Below are 20,451 nucleotides of genomic sequence, written 5' to 3'. Positions count from 1 at the left end.
GTGCATTTCATCCGGACCAGGGGATTTGAGCTCATCCAGTGCAGCTAAATGCCTCTCGACAACTTCTCTATTCATGTTAACCTGCCACCCAGACACTATCCTTTGGCTACGGCCATCTCTAGATGTGCCTAAACACTTTGACCTGTGGGAAAAAGCAGATGTAAAATAGGCACTAAGCCTTTCTGCTTTCTCTGCATCTTCCGTTAGAGTTTGTCCATCCGCACCCAACAGTGGGCCTATTGCCTCCTTTACTTTAAGTTTGCTCCTCACATAACTGAAAAATCTTTTCTTGTTACAATGGGCTTTCCTGGCCAATCTTAGCTCACTCTCAGCTTTGGATCCCTGGTGTAAAGCTATATCTCTTGAAACAGACTTTGAGACCAGCCCCAGTTTTCGAGAATGAAAGCAGTTAGACCAAAGTTATACCACCAAGCAACAGAAAATGAAATATTTATGAGTTAACTAAAAGGTTCTGTCTCCTGTTCCAAGCAGCCTCCACAAGAACTCGAATTGTCCAATAAGTACCTGGCCTGCCCAGGGACCTGGGTTAAGCACTGATTTCATTTATGCTGTCCCCCAGGGGAAAGCACCCACTTAAGATGCTTCTAACCTCCACTCACCAAACCCTGAGAGCTCAGGACAACAATTCAGAAATCACCCAACATCTAGGGTTTAAAATGGCGTTCATAGGGACAGTTCCCCATTTCACCTCAATTCTGAGGTACAATGGCTGCTGGCAAAGCGGGGGGCTACCCCCAAGCCCACCCCACCCCAATGCCAGTTCTCCTCCCTCAAGGCAAAGAATCCCTGCCACCTCTCAGGGCTCTCTCAGCCTCACCCACCTCACAGGGTGTCTGATGTGGGGAGAGGAAAGGGGAAGTGACTGTAAGCTGCTTTGAGACTCCTTCAGGGAGAGAAAAGCAGCATATAAGGACCAATTCTTTTTTTTTCTTCTTCACCTACTTAGAAAGCTGACAGAGTCTCATTTTCACATCATCTGGAAGTCTTGGAGGATGGCTTACTTTCTCACTTGATAAAAGACATACCCCCCCTTCCATGACCCACAGACACCACCATTTCAGAAACTTGTATTTAGCTAGTGTTCACCTAACATTCCTCCTCGATTTTAAGTTGAGTCCAGCTTTTGGCCGTTTGTTGGTGAGCTGGTGACATATCTTGTGCAAATTCCTGTTGAGATGCAGCAGGCCAAGTGTGAGGATCTTCATAGGCCAAAGAAAGCAAACCTTTATCTAGTAAACGTTTTGTTTATTAAGCCAAGCAAGTACACTCATAGAATCATAGAATCATAGAGTTGGAAGGGGCCATACAGGCCATCTAGTCCAACCCCCTGCTCAACGCAGGATTAGCCCTAAGCATCCTAAAGCATCCAAGAAAAGTGTGTATCCAACCTTTGCTTGAAGACTTCCAGTGAGGGGGAGCTCACCACTTCCTTAGGCAGCCTATTCCACTGCTGAACTACTCTGACTGTGAAAAACTTTTTCCTGATATCTAGCCTATATCGTTGTACTTGAAGTTTAAACCCATTACTGCGTGTCCTCTCCTCTGCAGCCAACGGAAACAGCATCCTGCCCTCCTCCAAGTGACAACCTTTCAAATACTTAAAGAGGGCTATCATGTCCCCTCTCAACCTCCTTTTCTCCAGGCTGAACATTTCCAGGTCCCTCAACCTATCTTCATAGGGCTTGGTCTCTTGGCCCCAGATCATCTTCGTCGCTCTCCTCTGTACCCTTTCAATTTTATCTACGTCCTTCTTGAAGTGAGGCCTCCAGAACTGCACACAGTACTCCAGGTGTGGTCTGACCAGTGCCGTATACAATGGGACTATGACATCTTGTGATTTTGATGTGATCAAAGGCATTGATAGAACTGAGTTTTAGGATACAGGGCCTCGCATATCCTTCTGGGACTCCCCCCCTCCCCTCCCTTCTGGGACTCCCTCAACAGTTTAATGTAGGCATCTGTCCATTAATCATTAATCTTGACATTATTTCCTTTACAATGTTTCTTTCATCCAGTTGATCCCAAGTAAAAGATGACCTTATAAAGCCTTATATATCAGGCAAACCTCCTCATTATAGTTTGTACTAATCCATGATTAACCAATTGACTCCACAGCAGGTAATAAAACAGCCCCTCATCCCATAATTGTTTTGTGTCTCAGAGTCCAGGGATCCTTTACTTTCCATGGGAATAGATAGATGCCTGGTAAAACTTCTCCTCCACAGGGGGTAGGCGCCTATCAAGAAGAAGAAGTGTCAGATTACCCATCTGGTAATAACTATAAGTATTCTATTTCCTTAACGACAGGCGTTTCCAGAAGCTAAGATGTTTGTCATCATATGATTACTGCATGGGCGGCAAGGAGGCACCCTGGTAATCCCTGGTTTTCGATGACAGCCAAAGCAACTGATGCAGCCTCCTGGCCATTTTTGTGAGAAAGAGGCGGAGCCACAAGTAGAGGATGTGATGAATCCATGAACTCCCACTGGAGATTAGGAAGCAGAGGCGGTGGGTGGAAGGCGGCTGGGATCAGGAACAATGGCAGGCAACCATGAGCAAGGTTGGGGAGCAAAGGGCAAACCTTACTGAGCAAACCAAAAGGCAGAGGACACAAACAGATGAAAGGAGGCAATAAAGTTTTCCATCAGCACCACCCTTGACAATTCAGTGCCAGTCCGTGGGCGTAAAGATGTATTTATACAGATGCACTCCCAGTAGGTCCACATTTCTGGATGCTACTGGAAATCCCCTTAAAGCAGGGGTAGTCAAACTGCGGCCCTCCAGATGTCCATGGACTACAATTCCCAGGAGCCCCCTGCCAGCGAATGCTGGCAGGGGGCTCCTGGGAATTGTAGTCCATGGACATCTGGAGGGCCGCAGTTTGACTACCCCTGCCTTAAAGCTATTCTTAAAGTGCATAACTAGGTATTTATAGTACATGTAGATGACTGATTGTCTGTCAAGCTAGTGTGGAAATGACGCAACCTTTTTGGAATTTATTTCAGATTCAAAGTCATGGTGTGGACCTTTAAAGCCCTAAACCATCTGGGACTGGCATATCTGCAGGACTGCTTTTATGTCCCTCAAAGAATACTACAGTCAGAGGACCAAAATCTCCTCAGGGTCCCTGGCCAGGTGGAACTAGGGCCAGGTGGAATGCTCTACCAAGATCAGGACCCTGTGGGACCTTAATCAGTTCTGCAGGGCTGCCTGCCAGCCCTACAGTTGAGACCAAGAATTCAACACTTAATAACATCCAATTGACTGGGTTCCCCAGAAAAGATCACAGAAAGCTGTGTGGATATCCCTCCTTCACAGCTACCTTCCAAAATTAAAGGAAAGTGAATGGATGCTGATTTAGCTCAGCCTTGTTCTTCAGATCAAAATCTGACGTTTCCTCCCAAGCAGGTTTTTCTAGCAAGCTTCCCCTGTCAAAGTCAGTGGAGACTACTCAAGGCATTTTGAATGTAACAGCCTTCCCATGGACTTCTGCCTCCCTGCCTGAGACAAGGACAGAAGCAACGGGGGAAAGAACTTAAAGAGGTTATGAAATAATATTATGACTTAGGACGTTTTGTGAAACTAGGAACAGCGAAGATGATTTTGAATCTTGGCTGGACTGCGTAAGACAGATCCCACTTGAGTGGTCTTGCTCAGATGTAAGGGAGAGTTTTAGGAAGCTTGAAGTCTCCAGCTGTGATCACTTGAAAATCTCTTAAGGACAAGTGTGGCACTATTGACACTGGAGACATTTTAAACAAAATCCCTTGATTTTCTTTTGCTTCTAGGCAAGTTATTGATGACGGTGAAAGTGAGCAAAGGAAGAGAAGCCATCTGGGTGACAGTGAAGCTGGAGAAGGCATCTCCGAAGAACTGCAGGAGCACCCACCAAGAAGCCCAAGATGGCATCTCTCTCCCCTTTATCCCTCAGAACTCCCTTCATTTCCTCAGAATGCCCCTGCAAGAGGGCCAGACAAAGTGGGTTACACTAAATCATGTGCCCAAGCACTATAGAAACTTGTAGTCTCTAAGTGGACGTTCCCATTAAGCCAGTTCAAGAAACCACATTCCCTGCTGGCCTGCAAGAAGAACATCAAATTGAATACCTTCCACAGAGTTTTCCGTGCAGGGACACATTCCCTCCCTGTGCCACCACTGAAGCTGGCTGGTCCTAAAAAGGTACGTTTGTTACTAATTAGCCCTTCCAGTAAACAATGCTTGGAAAAGAAGTAAAAATAGAAACACATACTTAGCATGTTGACAGCAAAGTTCCTGAAGCCTCCATTTTTAAGTTGTAGATCAGTGACAACCGCTTGCAAAAGAGAAAGGACTGCATGCGCAACCAAGTCCTTGGGTAAACAGAGTCTTACTAGTCAGGGCGTTTCCCCATTCATAATTTAAGAAACACAAAACTGGGTGTGGGCCTCTCTGCCTTCATTTGGAGCTACGCAGAACTTCTGAAGAATTTTTTGAGCACCAGAAGAGTTGGTCGCCTTTGCCACATACATCAAGGAGTCTGATAAACTGCAGTTGTTGTAGTATTTTAGATCAGTGGTTCTCAACCTTTCTAATAGCCACGACCCTTCAATACAGTTCCTCATGTTGTGGTGTCCCCCAACCATAAAATTATGCAAGTGTTCTTTCACAAAAATTAAATCGAAACTGGCCAATGGCGTGAAGATCCATTGTTCGTGATTGTATATAAATTGTTTTTTTCCCGGCGTTTCTTAGTTCAGTTCTGCCTCTTGTCCCACCATGTCGATCTCGCTCTTTTCCGCTGCTCCAGACAGACAAACACTCTATCTCGATCTACCCCATGAGACTGTTGTGTGGATGCCCCCCAGCCAAGCTGCTTGCCCTGCCATGACCCCTGTGAAAGGGTCGTTCGACCCCCAGGTTGAGAACTACTGGTTTAGATGAACATACAATATTGTCAACATGGGAGGAAATAAAATTGAGCTGCAAAGGCACACTGAAATTGCATTATCCAACATTTGCAGAAGGAGTCCGGTAGTGATCTCTAATGTGGCTGCACACCAATGTGTTGACCATGTTTCTTCCCTAAAGCAAAGAGCCAGTCCTGGATTTCCTTCAATGCATTTGTGGCAGGAGATGGGTCAGAAGAATCCAAGAGGAATCAAGTGAGTGTCTGCAGGAAACACCTGTCTCTGGGATAAGAGGATGTCTAGCTTGCAACTTCCAAACATCCTGTGGTCCACCCCAGCACATAAGGGTAACCATTTTGCGGAGACACAAAAGCAGCATGGGAGATGAACAATTCCAGATTCTTGCATGGAAATTTATGATGCCAAGTTGGCCCCAAAGAGATAACCACTTATATAAGATGCGGTGTCAACACACACTAATGCTTGGGGTAGAAGCCAAAAGAATAATACACACACCTTGTCGTTCTGCCATCAGAAAACTTGAATGATGTCCAACAAGCATACTCTCATCAATATGCTTAACACCCCCCCCCCCGGGTTTATTCCATTACTGGGTTGATTCCCAACTAGAAACACCATGCCAAAAAAACATACTGCAATGCAGGTCTAACCCTTTAAAGCTTTGGCTTTATTGAATGCCAAAGAAATATCATTGCTGCTTTTTAAAAAACCTATCTGAAACAGAACAGGAGCCAGCAGTAGCTGAAATGCCACCCAATGAAAAAAATCTCAACATAATCCATCATATCAGTTTGAATCAGTTAAATTTGTGAATGAAGAGAACCAGTTTGAAGAATGTCAACAAACTTTGCACAAGTATGTACTGCATCCACTTCTACAGAAAGGGCACAAACCAGAAGGGAGAATGCACTTTTATAGGTGTTGTGTTATTTCTGTTATTTTTAAGAATCTGTATTTTTGGTTCAATTGGTTCACTTCTGGTTCACTTGGTAGTCGGGACTCATGGACTTATTTCTGTTTCATCGAACATGGCAGAAGATGTGTTCCACATCAACAATCACGTGCCCCCCCCACATGCCCATGAGTTTTGTGACAGGCCTAAGTTATGGACCCACAAACAAAGTGCCCTTGGAAAGGTGCTTTTCTGGGAGATGTCAGGTGTGGGATCAGGTGTGGGCAGAGTAGAACCTGGGCCAGATAGAGATTTCAAACTTGGGGTGCCCCTCGCTGGGATGCCTCCCAAGGTGTCCACCAAGTGATGTGAGGATTGGATTTGGGGGGCCAAGATACAGAGTGCCATTGGGAAGAGGCTTTTGGGGTGCAAATGCCCTTTCAGCCTGTAATCTCTGGGATCCATCCATTAAACTATAACCTTACTGGGGGCAGGAGAACAGGGGAGTTTAAATGCATCCCAGACATTGCAGGTTGACAGGATCTCTGTGATCTATCCATTACACTCCTCCATCACTTTCCCAGAGCCTGGATATTCCAGATTGCTGTTAACCCTTTGAGCAGGCCATTAACTTCCTGCCACCGACTTGATTTGGGGATTTTTCCCATTTGGGGAAATGCCAAGGTTATTCCCCCTCCCCTGCTGCCACCGCCAAAATTCCTTCAGCTACATACCCTTATACACGGCTGCCTTGAACTATGAGGAAAGGCAGCACAGAAATGTTTTAATAAATAAATAAAACATAAGGGAGGGGGTGCTGTCTAGACATGCAACCAAACCTGAGATAAAAGCAAAATAGAGCTGTTAAAATCACTTGCAGTTCTCACAATGATGAACAGCTTGCCTAAACTTGGGCTACAGAAAACTATTTCCCCCGAGGCTAACACAGGAAAGTGGAACAGGGCAAGAAAATAAAGGCCTCAATGAACTAGAGCTAGTGGTCCTTCACCTATGTTTCCTTGGTCCAGATACTGGATCTAATCAGCAAACCTAATTTTCCTTGCATGAGGACTCACTTTCCAACCCAGGGCAACTGCCTTTCTAACTAACTCCAAGAAATGCTCAGGGACCTTTGAGGAATGGGGTTTTATAAATTCTCCCAGGGGTCCTGTCGCCTTATTCAGGACTGGTTACAGTTTTCCCTCCCAAATAGGCAAGGGCCAATCCTGAATTTCCCCTGAAAGCCCTAGGCAAGAAGAGAAGGCCTGGACCCTCCCTCCCCATACAAATTTTTAATCAAGCACACGGTGCTTAAGTGCAAAACAAGGGTCACCTGAAGGCCAAGGAAGACCACAGCAGGCCCAAAGCCTGACAAGACAAAGGAGATGGGTTCCTAAAGGACCCATGGTCCAAAATTTATCACAGCATACCAGATAAGTATCTGGGAGTATAGGGTATGAATACTCTTTTGCCATGGAGGCTTGCTAAGTGACTTTGGGCCTTTCACAGACTAACTTATCTCCCAGGATGGCCATTGGGAAGTTAAAATGGAGGCAGCGTGAGAGGTGTTTTGGTTCCCCATTGGGAAGAAAAGTGGGGTATACATATCTCAATAATTAAATAAACATATGGGCATCGCTCCATTGGGGGTATTTTTTTTGGGGGGGGGGCTATCCCTTTTATTTATTTAATAAAATAATGTGAATTATTTTCCAAGCCTGCTCAAGGCACTCAACAATCCCCCCCCCAAATCCAAGCATACATTTTACAAAATCATATTAAAAAATCATAAAACATGAAATCGATTAACAAGACCTTACCAATTAAAAAATCATCACAAAAAGCAAGCCAAAGCCTACAAACCACATAAAAATAAATCTATCAAATCCCCCTATTAAGAGGCTCTGTCCAATGGAATTCACTGCCAGTGGCTGAAGTGATGTTCACAACTGCTTTATAAGCAGATTAGATGGATTCATGGAAGAGAAGTCAGCCTGTCAATGGTTACAGTATGATTAAAGAGAACCTCCATATGCAAACGCAGTAAGCCTTCAAAATGCAATGCTAGGTGGTAGACCGGTGGCCTCTATGCCACATTGCTGGACCTCCAGAGAAACTGGTTGGCTACTGTATGAGACCAGGTGCTGGACTAGGTGGTCCACATAAGTGATCCCAGCAGTGCCTTTCTTAGGTCCCTATACCAAAATGGGGGGGGGGGGGAGCAATAAAAAGGTACAATAATGAAAACAACCTGACAAACCTTACGGACTTCATCAGGGGGAACTGGTAGAATATTTGGTAGTCAGACCACACCTGAAATACCGTGTGCAGTTCTGGAGGCCTCGCTTCCAAAGGGATGTGGATAAAATGGAGAGGTCAGAGGAGAGCGACGAGAATGATCCAGGGACTGGGGACCAAGCCCTGTGAGGTAAGGCTGAGTAGAATGTTCAGCCTGGAGAAAAGGAGATTGAGAGGGAACAAGATTGCTGTCTTGAAGTATTTGAAAGGTTGTCACTTGGAGGAGGGCAGGATGCTGTTTCTGTTGGCTGCAGAGGAGAGGACACGCAGTAATGGGTTTAAACTACAAGTACAACGATATAGGCTGGATATCAGGAAAAACATTTTCACATTCAGAGTAGTTCAGCAGTGGAATAGGCTGCCTAAGGAGGTGGTGAACTCCCCCTCACTGGCAGTCTTCAAGCAAAGGTTGGATACATACTTTTCTTGGATGCTTTGGGCTGATCCTGTATTGAGCAGGGGGCTGGACTAGATGGCCTATATGGTCCCTTCCAGCTCTAGGATTCTACGAATAATGCTGCCAGAACCATCTCGCAGCTTTGAAGCTCGAGGTCGGAATTGTCAAGTAGAATAAACTAGTTTTTCCACTCCGCCAATTGTTTGTTTGTTTCATCTGATTCTGGTTATGGCTGTGACCCCCCACCCCGGCCCTCTTATATATTGATAAACCAACGCACATTTAAATACAGTTATGATGCCATCCTATTCTTGGCCATTGTGCTGCAACAGCCAGGAATATTTATTAGAAAAGAATGACTTGTGAATAAGCTCTTGGCAAAATAAAGCATCAGCATAGCTCAAATTTCAGGGCATAACTCTTCTCACACAGGCTATTAGGTCTGGATTCAAGCCCCAGGTCTCCTCCTGATGGTTCCCTCTGACCTCAGGGGGGCCCTGAGGAATAAATCTAGGGCCTCTGAAGCTGATGAGATGCAGCAGCCAAGGCAGGCCGAGTTCAGCCGACAGCCCCTGCAGTTTGCAAACAGGGAGGGCTCTGAATCTCACAAAGGGGCAAGCGAGAGACTCAAAGCAGGAGGGCCCCAGCACAACTCCAGCGGTGCTAACAGCCACCATGGGAATGTAAAGTTGATGAGCAAGGACACATCAACGTGATTGGGGGTTAAAGGTCACCGTGGAGTGATTGATTGCTAAATGGGTCGGAGCAGACATTCTAGGCAGAGAGTATTCAGTGTAGCTAGGATGAAAGCAGCAACTGGATATATATTCTTCAAGGGGTGCAGTTAACCTCGGATAAGCCCTAAGTTAGTACTTCTAAAGGGCCGGCCTCCTTCACAGTCCACAAATTACTAGTTCTCCCTGGTAGCCGACACATTCAGGCTTCAGTCTTTTGGCCTGAAGTCTTCTCAACAAATCTGCTCTCCTGCCAACTCTCTCCAGGGCCTGTATTTTTGGCTGGCGAGAATTTCGTGTGCTCCAGCAAAACAATCAATTGAAATTTCAGCCGCAGCGGATCCAGCATTGCAATTAACAATGGTCCATTATTCGTTCAAATCTCTAGCCCTTAGGATCATGAAAACAAGCATGCACGTTTAGTAGGGATGCTGTGAAATTCCTGGGCATTAGTAAAAGTCCAGGACTTTTGGCAGTCATAAAAGAGAGAAATTTGGTGCGCTGCAGACGTGAGACAACTGAAGCTACTTTCTACAGAGTCTACAAAGGTGACTATCGTCTACTCCACCTGCCAGCTCTCTACAGTCTCAGAATGAGGTCTTTCTCATTACCTGCATGCTGGGCACCGAACACAGAACAATCTGTGTATGAAGTAGATCTTCTACCACTGAACCATGTCCTTCTCTTTCCATTGGACAGTGAAAAGCTAAATGAGTGAGACTTGATTCCTAGATGCCTCCAGCCATTCTCAATGTCTTTTTTTGTTTGTTTATTTGATATTCAGACTGAAGTTCTCAGTGCAAAATGTGGTGTTCTGGATCAGGTGCAATGTTCTGGTAATGACCTTTAAGGCCCTACGTTATCTGGGTTCTGTGTACTTGAGGGGCCACCTCTCCCAATATGTTCCCCGGAGGGTTTTGCACTCTGCTAATAGCGACCTGACCCCAAAGGCGTTCGCCTGACCTTGACTACAGCCAGGACCTTTTTGGTCCTGGCTCCAGCCATGGGGAACAAACTGCCTGCGGAAATCAGGACCCTGGCAGGGCTGTCAAAGTTCAGCTGGGTCTGCAAAATAGCACCCTTCCGCCCGGCTTATGGCTGAGACCCGGGAACACAAGGGCTTTACCACCTTGTGAATAGTTGTTATTTCCTGCATTTTGCAGGAGGTTGGACTAGATGACCCTGGAGATCCCTTGCAACTCTATAATTCTATGAGTCTTCCCCTTGGCTCCCCCTCCCCCCCGGTCTATGATTCTTCCAATCCAGTTAACCTGGAGGAGGGCAACTAAGAAGGTGCGTGGAGGAGTGGATATTGGTTTAATTGTATTGTTATTTATTGTAAACCGCCTCTATCCTTCTTGCAGGAAGGTGTTGTGTAGAAACTGAGGAAGTAAACAAATAAAATCCAGAATTTGCGATGTTCAAACAGTAAGCTTGCATGGTACGGCAACTCTTTCATAATCGTAGCTGCGCCACTTCCACTTGTGCATTTCGCTCATCTGGGTGCGTCCTGCTCCTAAACCTACGTGTTGCTCAAGAACTTGATGAGCCAGCAACCCACTCCTGAATTAGGGAGATGAGTCTGCCAAACTGTGTTCTTCCTGGATCTGCCATTCTCAACTTTGCTACCATTGAAACACCACTGAAGCACTCTTCAGGCCTCAAGATACCCCAGAAGTGGTGCAATCGTGCAGAACAGGGTGGGGCATCATAGCTGTGGACACACCCACCTGGGGCCCCTCCCTTTCCCACCCCCTCTAGGCACATCAGAGGGCACATACACACCCACATTTAACTCCCACCTAGGGACTATAATTCCCATGAGCCTGCCCCATTGGGAAGAAAGGCGAGATATCAATAAGGAAATGGCTGTGAAAGACCTGCTTGGCAGGCTAGGGAGCCACATGCTTTGTGAAATTTAGGACCTGGCAGGGTTGTCGAAGATGATTCTCACTGGGGCAAGCCTGCATTTACCCAGACTAGCAACCAAATTCAGGAACCCAGGTGGCATCTTAAAGCCTAGCACATTTATTCCGGTGTGAACTAGGCTGGTCAAAATAATAAACAGTTTTACAGATTCAGAACAATCTCTGCAAGCTAAGGGCACAAATACGGATTGGCAAATTCTTCAGGCATTGTTCAGATTCTTCCTACCCTCTGGAAACAAGAAGAGGTAGAAGATAGAAAAATTAAGAGGTCTAACTTTTTTCTTCTTCTCCTGGACATCTGTTCCAGAAACGTGGGTCTTATTTTTGTAAACGGGGAGCACAGATACAGAAAAAAGCAGTATCTGGATGACAGACGCCATTGTAAGCCTAGGATTGGGGGGGGGGGCTACAGAGAGGGAGGCATTCAACGGAGGACAAAGGCGGCAATCTAAAATTATGCAGGATTGATCAAGGTATCTTGGTAACATGATGTGTAAGCAGAAGCCAAATGAAAAAGATCAGGGTGTTGGATGTCCACCCTGCTGAGCCAGCAATTGATTTCCTTCTTGAAATCATTATGGCTGAGGGGGAGGGGGGAAAAATCAAAGAAGGAAGGTTGGCAGGGGAAAACAGAGCCACAAAGAGGATAAACCCTAAATATTAGCAAGTAGTTTCTTTCCAGCCTGGACATTCAAACCAGCCCTTTTGCACTCAAGGTCTTCTTTTGATCACACTTTTATAAGAGCTTATTTATTTACAACATTGTAATGCTGCTTTCCCACCCAAGTAGGGTCCTCGAGGTGGCAAATATGACAGCATTTCAGATAATATGTAACATCATTAAATTAAAACATAAATGCAAAACACCAAAACCAGAGAGGAAGGCCAAATAGCTGTTCTTGTGGGATTTTGGGTCAGGTCCAGTGACCCGCTGGAGTTTGGCTAGCAAAGGCAGCCTTTGATGCTCACGCTAAAAGCAGATGGGCTTTTGTTTTTTTTAGAACCCACGGAGATAATGGAGAGTTTGGGAAATGCTTTTCTTTGTAGGATGGAAGGAAAAAGGGCTTTATGCACTAAAGTATCTTGTCTCCCAGATTTTGGAAATATATTTCAGCACAATCCATCTGGCAAACTCAGGCACCAATTATCCAGGTTTTTCTCCAAACAAATTAGGAAATTAAAAAGAGAGAGAGAGAGGAAGATGATGTGGGTTTTAAAAGCTTTTTGTGATCGCTGTGGACAAAGCGAGGAAGACTCCAGGGCCCCATTTACAAAGACGCATAGGAGAAATGGGTTTTTACTACTGGAGAGTAACATTAATTAGGTTTCTGCTGAGCATTCAAATATCCTCCTGGGAGCAGGCCAAGGCTATAAAAGGACTTCATCTTCTCCACCCATCCTGCAAATAACCCCCAAACACACACACACACCAGCCACACAGTAAGAACACACCTAAAATAGCCAGGGCATGCCTTTGATGCTAATAAGCACCCCACCTGATTATCTGTGCTAACCCAAAAAGCTCGCCTGCCTTGGAGAATCTTCCATGAGCCTGAACAAAAGGCTATTTCTCTGACAACCCCCCCCCCCAAAAGAGAGAGAGAGAATTGAACTTGTTCCTCAGTCAGTTTGGAAGGTGTGTGTGTGGGGGGGGGGGGTCCCATCCGGAGTCCTTGGATGCCCTTTGTAGAACAGCGTGAGGAGGCCAGCCCTTGAACAGGATCCCCGCAGCCCCTAGTCCTTAACAGCCCAAAGAGATGCCGATTTGGTACTTAGGAAAGTCAAATCTCTACAATGACACGTTTGCCACCCCCCTGATCCTAATCCTATTCAGTTGCATGTGCTTTATCCTTGCTGTATCCCAATAAAGGTATTATTATTTTCATGTTCTTTGTTCTTATATAAACCACCCTGAGCCTCCAGGGAGGGCGGTATATAAATATAATAAATAAATAAATAAAATAAATGAATAATAATAATATTATAATAATATCTTACAACAAGCCTTTAATAGCATATAAAAGTACAATAATAATAATTATTATTATTATTCTCCTCCACTCTCTTCTCCCTTTCCCACAACGAGTTGCAATTGACATGCAGCCCTAACCTCCAAACAGCAAGCAGCAGCAATTCCGAAATTGACATGCCGGTTCGTTTGGGGAGCCGAAGCCATCTGTCCTGGCAAAGGGACCCTTCCCGGCGCGATCCCACCGCCTCTGCTGGCGGCCAGGTGTGCGCCTCCTCCCCCCGCCCGCCCAGGTGCGGCCAGGTACTCACCCCTGCAGGCGGCCGCCTCCTGCGCCCCAGCGGCGCCCCGCGCATGCGCCCTCCCGCTTCTTCCCCGGGGCCGTGAGGCCACAATGTTTCCGGGGACCGCTTCAAAGGAGTCGCCCCGCGCGGACGACGCGGCTTCCGCGGCCAGGCAGCCAATCCGGAGGCGGCGCATTGTGAGGAGTCCCGCGGGCGCAGCAGCCGAGGGTGGCTTGTGGGCGGGGCGGGGGCAGCGGCCTCCGAGGGAAACGCACCAATCAGAGGCTCGCGGGCAGGGCTAAGGGGTTGGCCTGGAAGGCGGGGCGCCCAGGCGGCCGCTTAAAGGGCCAGGCGCCTCCCGCTCGCGTTGACACCTGGAGGTAGTTGAAGGTGGTGCACGCCTGCAGTGTGGGGCCGTCAGTCGCAGCAATGGAGGGGAGTGGGGAAAAGAAACGTTCCCTGAGCTTATTTCTGATTTTTATATCCTGGACAATGGATGGATCAATGGATTAATGACAAAATCAGGGTCCAGGAGCACCTTTAAGACCAACCAAGATTTATTCAAGGTGTGAGCTTTCGAGTGCAAGCACTCGAAAGCTCACGCCTTGAATAAATCTTGGTTGGTCTTAAAGGTGCTCCTGGACCCTGATTTTATTTATATTTACTTTATTATTTAATAATTTTGTATCCCATCGTTCTCCCCCATGGACCCCCAAGCTGTCTTACCTAATTCTCTTCTCTCTTTTATCCTCTGAGGTGGGTTAGGTTGGGACAGTGTGATCGGGCCAAGGTTGCCCAGGGAGCTCCCGTGGCATGCACAGGGATTCGAACCTGGGCCTTCCTGATTGTCCTACCCTCTTAATCACTTCACCGTGCTGGCTCTCCACACTGGGTCACATCTAGTATTTTATTATACAGTCCAAGTCCATCAGAACAAATATAGAATATAATGAATCAGATAAAAGCACATGAATAAAATAAAAAAAAACCTCATACATACTGGCAGATATTTTTAGCTATCAGTCTCTTCAGATCCTGGGAGCTAATTCAGGTCAGCCTTCTTTAGTATTTGGATGGGAGACCACCAAGGAAGTTAAAAGTCTGAGGAAGAGTGCTTCCACTCAAATGCTCACACCTTGAATAAATCTTTGTTGGTCTTAAAGGTGCTACTGGACTCTATTTTTGTTTTGCTGTGCTGCTTCAGACCAACACAGCTACCCTCTTGAATCTATCCTGAAAATCTGAGAGAGAGTTGGGGTGAACGATGGCAGCAAGTCTTCCAAGGGTCTGGCAAACGACATCCAGATTTAAAATCCAGGTGTTTTGTTCCCCCTTCCAGCTGAGGCCAGCCTGCAACTTAATTCGGAGAGCGGTTCTACATGGCTGCCGCTTGAGCAACCCCGCTGCCACAAACTCTCCGTGACCTGGCCTGCCGTTCTCATCTTGCTGTTCCTCGAAATGAAAGCCAGGGGAAAGAGGAAATTTATAGCCGCTGTCTGGCAAGAAGAGCTTCTGAAAGGAAAGAGCTGTAAACCTTTTCAGCAGAGCACCAATTTGGGAAGGGGCTTTCCCTGAAGTTCGTCCCTGCACAATCCTAAGAAGTAATGCCTTTAAAAATCCGTTGGCTTAAAAAAAGTGCAACTCTGCACAGGATTGCTCTGTAATTCTGCCGTAGATTTATACTGGCAAAGCGCTCTCATTTCTGATATTATTGCCCTTGTTTTCGATCAAGAACATTAAGCTGAAGATCATGTCTCTTCCATTTGCTTAATAAAGAACGATTTGAGCAGCATCCGCTCTGAATGGCCACTCAGTTGAAGCACTTGCAAAAAGACTCTGTGTCTGATTGTAATTGAAACTCTGCTGAGTGCCTGTGAGATGTTTTTGGCCCTAAGGGCCTGCTTGTTCATGGGAAAAGGCCCCCCAAGGGCATTCTCCAGAAAGCAGTTTGACCCACTCGGCAACAAATTGTGCATTCAAGGGCTGCCAGTTTTGCTACACACAAAATATCCCGTCTCACAGTGAACGCGACGACCTGATGCTGCTCTCATAAATGCTGGCGGGCAAGACCATCAACACGCTTGGCCGCAAGACCATCTCCTACTAAGAGGTGATCTCAGATCTTGGAAGCGAAGCAGAAGCATAGAGTCATGGAACCATAGAGTGGGAAGGGGCATCCAGGAGGTGCTTGAAGACCACCAGTGAGGGGGAGCTCCCCACCTCCTGAGGAAGCCCATTCCACCGCTGAACTAGACTCCTAGAATCCTAGAGTGGGAAGGGGCCACACAGGCCATCTAGTCCCACTCCTTGTTCTATACAGGATCATCCTCAAGCATCCAGGAGAAGGATCTCTCTATCCTCTGCGTGAAGACCACCAGTGAGGGGGAGCTCCCCACCGCCCTAGGCAGCCCATTCCACTGCTGAACTACTCTGACTAATTTTTCCTCCCTGATATCTGATATTGTTCTTCACATAGTTTGAAGCCATTACTGTGGGCTCTATCCTCTGTTGCCAACAGGAACCTTTCCCTGCCCTCTTCTGACAACCTTTCAAGACAGCAATCCTGTCCCTTCTCAACCTCCTCTTCTCAAGGCTGAACATTCCCCTCAAGCCTTTCCTCACAGAGCTTGGTCCCCAGGCCTCAGATCATTTTTGTCTCTCTCCTCTGCATCCTCTCCATTTTGTCCACGTCCTTTTTGGAGTGAGGCCTCCAGAACTGCACAGGACTCCAGGTGGGTTCTGACCAATGCAGTATACATTGGGACTAAGATATCTTGCGATGTTGATGTGATGACCCTGTTGATACAGCCCAAGACTGGAGTCACCTTCTTTATTGCCACATCACTCTACCTGCTCTTATTTAGCTTACAGTCCACAAGAAGCTAAGCACCTTGACGGGAGGACATCAAGGCACACCTGGTACCCCACAGAGGCAGACAGAGGCACACCACCTCTGCTCATCTCTCACCTCGAAAACTGAAATGGCTGCAGCTTGACAGTGCTTTCCATCACCAAGGTAGCAAACCTGAGGGTGGCTATATCAGATGGGTGTGGATTAGGCTTCCCAACCTCCAGGTGTTGGCTGGAGATAGCCTGGGCTCTCCATTGTATAGAGATCATCTCACCTGGAGAAAATGGCTGAAGAAGAAGAAGAAGAAGAAGAAGAAGAAGAAGAAGAAGAAGAAGAAGAAGAGTTGGTTTTCATACCTCACTTTTTTTTTACTACTTGAAGGAGTCTCAAAGTGGCCTTCCCCTCCTCTCCCTACAACAGACACCCTTATAGGACAGTGACTAGCCAAAGGTCACCCAGCTGGCTACACATGGAAGAACAGGGAATCAAATCCAGTTCTCCAGATGAAAGGCTGCCACTCTTTGGAAGGTAGACTCTATGGTGGGGATTCTCCAACACGGTTTTGTGAGGACCATGGAAGGGTTTCCTGAACTGAATTAATTGTTTAATATATTTTTAAAATTTGTTAAACATTTATCAGGAAATTTGACCATATATGGTCATATTGACCTGTTCCCCCCTCCCAAAATGGCCTGTAGGGGGTGGGAAGAGGAGAGGCCCCAGGTGGGCATGTCCACAGCTCTGCTTCCCAACCGTATTCTGCACGATTGCATCACTTCTGGGGTCTCTCAATGCCTGAAGAATGTTCTAGGGGTTTCTCAATGGTAAAATTGTTAAGAAAGGCTGCTCCGTGGCATTACAGCCTATTGAAGTCCCTCACCAGATGTTTCCCAACCTGGCGCCAAGTGAGGAAGGATGGCTGGACCACTTCAGGGTATCACCGGATGCTTCTCCATCCAATCCTCCCTCCTACAGAAAACAAAACGTCAAGTGGAAGGACTCCAGGTTAGCTCTCTCCCTGCCGTGCTAGCTTTCTGCTTGTGGGAACACAAATAGCATCTTTATGCCTCTTGTATCGGGGCCGAACAAAGCCCTAAGCGGCCAGATTTTAAGACGGCTTTCTCCTTTTTTGGCAAACTGCTGCTTTAAAGACAGACTTTCCCGCGGAGACGAGGGCACAGAAAATGCCCCAGAACAGCAGGGTCGCGTCTGCCCTCGGTGAGAAATGCTAATAGGAGCTAATTAGGCATTCAGGCCCCGTTTCTCTTCCTCTTTGGGACAATGGCCGCATTGATGAGATCCGTGCCAGGGCTGGAGAAACTGTGCATCGGAGATGTTGAAAGCAATCAAAGATTTGTCTTGAGTTTTGACCAAATTAAGGCGAGCGGAAGGCTCACAATGAAATGCCTCCAGGTTTCCCATGAGAGGCTGAGGTTTATTTTGTTCTTGGGGAGGAGGGGAGAGGCAGCGAAGGAATCCCCCCTTTCCCATTGCAGGTGTCACATGGACCCCTCTGCGATCGCACACTTGCTCCCACGGCCCCCTTTTAGCAGGGATGGTCCCAGTTTCCTGGTTTGTGTCTCACATAAAGTTTTTGTGCGTTTAAATTGTTTGGGGGTTCTTTGTTTTTTTTTTGCTCTGTTGAAGGCTGCTCTTTGCATTTTCACGACTATGTCACTATTTTCTTGTTCCAATAATAACCTAGTGGATGTTTTCGTCTATTGTATAATTTGGTATAGATGATCAATCATTGTATGTTTTATAAACGATTGTCAAAACTGATGTTTTACTTATATTCTCCTGTAAAATTTTCCCTTTTGTAAAGGTAAAGGTATCCCCTGTGCAAGCACCGGGTCATGTCTGACCCTTGGGGTGACGCCCTCCAGCGATTTCATGGCAGACTCAATACAGGGTGGTTTGCCAGTGCCTTCCCCAGTCATGACCGTTTACCCCCCAGCAAGCTGGGTACTCATTTTACCAACCTCGGAAGGATGGAAGGTTGAGTCAACCTTGAGCTGGCTGCTGGGATCGAACTCCCAGCCTCATGGGCAGAGGTTTCAGACTGCATGTCTGCTGCCTTACCACTCTGCGCCCCTTTTGTATATGTGGCTAATTTGTATAGTTTGTTAATAGACTTACCAAGCTGAACTGAAGAAGGTACACACGGAAACGTTTTCAGTTCTTTTTTCTTCAAGCCAGTTCTGCTATCAATTAAACAATTTAATTGAAAGAAGAAACTGTGACAAGTTTGTTATTTGACGTTTATTGTAATTAGTAATCTCTGCCACATAATGTTTTTCTTTGTTTCACTCCTACGCTGCGTCAGTTTTAGAATTTACTTTTGCACCAGATTTCAAGTCAGGTGGTTACTGGAGATGGAGGGGGGGGGACTTTGCAACTATGCTTGTATAGATGTATTTTTGCAAATTGTGCCTTGCAAGCAACTCTTCACTAAGAGCTTTTTCTCCTGCAGGGAGCCCTCTAGTGAATAAAACCGTTCCACAATTCAATTGTCATTTTTGCATCGGGTTTGCTGAGCTCCAAGTCATGCTTTTGTGTTATTGTTTTTGTAAAGCTTGTGACTATGTTGACAAGGGGGAACAGAGGCCCGGATTTCCCTTCCCCAACCAGCCTGGCTGTCATGTGACACAGCCCTGAGTGGAAAGGAGCAGTCACTGAAAATCGGTGTTGTTGTTTTTACCTCCCAATAAACTGCTTTGAGGTCACATTGCAAGTATTAACTGGGAAAAGATCAAAGAAATGGAATAAGAGAACAAGACATCACATTGAGACATCATATATCCCTTTGTCCCACTTATATCCTACCTATATACCAAGAGCTAGCTTGGTATAGTGGTTAGGAGTGTGGACTTCCAATCTGGCAAGCTGGGTTTGATTCCCCGCTCCCCCACATGCAGCCAACTGGGTGACCTTGGGCTCACTATGGCACTGATAAAACTGTTCTGACCGAGCAGGAATATCAGGGCTCTCTCAGCCTCACCCACCTCACAGGGTGTCTGTTGTGGGGAGAGGAAAGGGAAGGTGACTGTAAGCTGCTTTGAGACTCCTTCGGGTAGAGAAAAGTGGCATATAAGAACCGACTCTTCTTCTTCTTTCCATTGTGGAGCTCAAAGCACCTCACATCCAATGCAAAGACAGTTTCTCAGCAAAAAACTGACCAAACCTGGACTCAGCCACAGCAAAAACGTCCAGTGCTACCCTGGGATGCCTGGATGACTGTATTTAGAAGAAGAAGAAGAAGAGTTGGTTCTTATATGCCGCTTTTCCCTACCCGAAGGAGGCTCAAAGCGGCTTACAGTCGCCTTCCCATTCCTCTCCCCACAACAGACACCCTGTGGGGTGGGTGAGGCTGAGAGAGCCCTGATATCACTGCTCGGTCAGAACAGTTTTATCAGTGCCGTGGGGAGCCCAAGGTCACCCAGCTGGTTGCTTGTGGGGGAGCGCAGAATCGAACCCGGCATGCCAGATTAGAAGTCCACACTCCTAACCACTACACCAAACTGGCTCTCTTTAGGTTGCTAGCACTGGATTCGGAAAAACCGGGAGATTGGCGGTGAGGCCAGGAGTGGGTGGGATTTGGGTCAGGGAGGGACCTCACAGGAGTGTAATGCTATGGGCTCCACCCCCTAAAGCAGCCATTTTCTCCAGGGAAACTGATCCCTGTAGTCTGCAGTTGAGCTATAATATCGGGGGATCCCCAAATAGCAAACTAGCTGCCCTCTTTGAGCATGGTGAACCAAGCTTAACTACCACTACAATATCTTGGTTTTTGCTTTTCTTAAAGCTTCATGATTGGATTTTGCCCTTTGAGCTTTTGTTAATTTTTAACTGGTTTGCCTTACACGTTGACTGAATTGCAATGATCTTGGTTTTGTCTTTCAAGGAGGCTGGGTGGCGATGTTTTGTGTGACTCGCTGCTGCTATCGCTGCTGAAGGCCTTTGTGTTGAACAATGTTTGATAGGAACGTGTTTCTTTTTGAGGCCAGGACGTTCTTGTTATGATTGAGCGACGATGCAGTGCAAAGTCTTTTCACAAAGATCATTTCACAGCCAAGGTTAAATGATAATCCATGTGTTTGAAACCAGATGTCCCCTTCTTGTATTGACACATGACGAGCAGAGGCTTGTAAACGCATGAAGATCTCTGCC

At 46.5% G+C, this 20,451-nt stretch overlaps 1 protein-coding gene across 5 annotated transcripts in view; it reads right to left on the bottom strand.

Moving 5' to 3' along the window:
* The window catches only part of KLHL25 (kelch like family member 25), a 33,076-nt gene extending 19,420 nt beyond the window's left edge, over positions 1-13,656 (bottom strand). The window contains exons 1-2 of one of the 5 annotated variants that reach the window (XM_077317447.1): positions 13,458-13,656; positions 8,134-8,272 (exon numbers count right to left, since the gene is read on the bottom strand). The gene's annotated coding sequence lies outside the window, so the exon portion shown is untranslated. Of the gene's footprint in view, positions 1-8,080; positions 8,101-8,133; positions 8,273-13,287; positions 13,408-13,457 lie in introns of those variants that run through there. The other 4 variants (XM_077317448.1, XM_077317446.1, XM_077317450.1 and 1 more) reach the window with 4 other exon arrangements.
* Positions 13,657-20,451: the final 6,795 nt, after the last annotated feature.

This window comes from Paroedura picta, chromosome 18 (genome assembly GCF_049243985.1).
Source record: "Paroedura picta isolate Pp20150507F chromosome 18, Ppicta_v3.0, whole genome shotgun sequence".
Taxonomy (NCBI): domain Eukaryota; kingdom Metazoa; phylum Chordata; class Lepidosauria; order Squamata; family Gekkonidae; genus Paroedura; species Paroedura picta.
The sequence above is the reverse complement of the archived record's forward strand: the minus strand, read 5'-3'. Positions and strand labels throughout refer to the sequence as shown.